The sequence below is a fragment of the Mus caroli genome, unplaced genomic scaffold (genome assembly GCF_978045245.1).
Source record: "Mus caroli unplaced genomic scaffold, Mus_caroli_1 scaffold_17, whole genome shotgun sequence".
NCBI classification, from domain to species: Eukaryota; Metazoa; Chordata; class Mammalia; order Rodentia; family Muridae; genus Mus; species Mus caroli.
Genome location: NW_028227272.1, coordinates 54,086,565 through 54,088,360, shown reverse-complemented (window position 1 = coordinate 54,088,360; position 1,796 = coordinate 54,086,565). Strand labels below are relative to the sequence as shown.

The 1,796-nt window shown below is 34.5% G+C and overlaps 1 pseudogene; it reads left to right on the top strand.

Moving 5' to 3' along the window:
- Nucleotides 1–746: 746 nt before the first annotated feature.
- Nucleotides 747–865, top strand: LOC115029674 (5S ribosomal RNA; annotated as a pseudogene).
- Nucleotides 866–1,796: the final 931 nt, after the last annotated feature.

Sequence of the window (1,796 nt, the reverse complement as noted above, 5' to 3'; positions counted from 1 at the left end):
TATTTAAGGAGAGAAACAAGAGTGAGGATCTGAGCATGCAGACGAACCCCACAAGAAGGCCGAGAGGGAAAGACACTGTGCAAAGGAGGCACACTGAGAAGTATGAATGAGTCCCTTGGTTAAGTGAGGAGTAGTTCTGAGTTCTACATCAAGAAGATGGGTGCTGCCAGTTGCTTATGCCCCAGTTGACAGAAGGAAAAGAGAATTTCAAAGAGCATCTGAGTGACTGGAGTAGGCAGTTGAAGTGGTTGGCTCTCAGGATGACTCGCATCATATTCTTAGTGCTTCTAGCTTTCTATTTGAGAGTACAATCTGCCTTATTACCCTTCTATGGGAATAAAAAGACAAAAGGTATTTAAATAGACTTTCTGAAGTGTTTAAAAAAAGATTTTTTTTGAGCGCTACCCCCACATCTTCAGCAAATGTTCAGCTCTGTGAATCTGTCTAGCAATGATTTTTTTCTTAATTTTTTGTTATTTAAATGCATTTTATACATCAAACATATTAATAATGTTGAGTATTTTGAGAATCAAATAATATATAAAATTTTTGTTCAACTTTTATATTCAGATCCTTTCATACCTTAAAAATATCATTAATGAATTTTTAATACTATCCATAACTGAAGATCCTATATCTAATGTTGAATACTAAATTGTTTCAAAACATACAAAATATTCTTTGGGAATTAAGCCTAGTAAAAGAGCATAAAATATTAAAAATGAATCATTAAGAAATATATTCAAGTCTATGGCCATACCACCCTGAACATGCCTGATCTTGTCTGATCTTGGAAGTTAAGCAGTGTCCGGCCTGGTTAGTACTTGGTTGGGAGACTGCCTGGGAATACCAGGTGCTGTAGACTTAAAAAAAAGAAAGAAAAAAAGAAAAAAGAAAAAAAGAAGAAATATATTCAAAAGTCCTTATATGGTACCACCTGACATAGTGAAAGAGTATTTAAAACGCATTATATGTCTGTGTACATTGTTTAACCATCAGTTTACTTAAAAAAGGTTATCAGTGTCTCTAGGAGAGAAGTTATTTTATCAGTAAGTATATTTTAAAAATTTCAAAATAGTAAAAACTCTTTGAAGTTAAACATTAAGAAAATGCTAATTTCAAGCACAGTGAGAAAAATTATCAATATTTCCATAATGTTTGTTGCACAGATTTTAACATTTTCAACTGTTAATATTCAACAGACAGAATAATTATTTTAAGATATGTTTCATTGTTATACCCTTTTCATTTCTTTTTTTTTTTTTTAAGATTTATTTATTTATTATATGTAAGTACACTGTAGCTGTCTTCAGACACTCCAGAAGAGGGAGTCAGATCTCATTACGGATGGTTGTGAGCCACCATGTGGTTGCTGGGATTTGAACTCCGGACCTTTGGAAGAGCAGTCGGGTGCTCTTACCCACTGAGTTATCTCACCAGCCCCACCCTTTTCATTTCTGATTTTATTAATTTGGATACTGCCTCTGTGCCCCCTGGTTAGTTTGGCTAAGGGTTTATCTATCTTGTTGGGTTTCTCAAAGAACCAGCTCCTGGTTTGGCTTATTCTTTGTACAGTTCTTTTTGTTTCTATTTGGTTGATTTCAGCCCTGAGTTTTATTATTTCCTGCCGTCTATTCCTCTTGGGTGCATTTGCTTCTTTTTGTTCTAGAGCTTTCTGGTGTTCTGTCAAGCTGCTAGTGTAAGTTCTCTTCGGTTGCTTTTTTTTTGGAGGCACTCAGAGCTATGAGTTTTCCTCCTACCACTGCTTTCTTTCTTTTCTTTCTTTTTAAAAATTA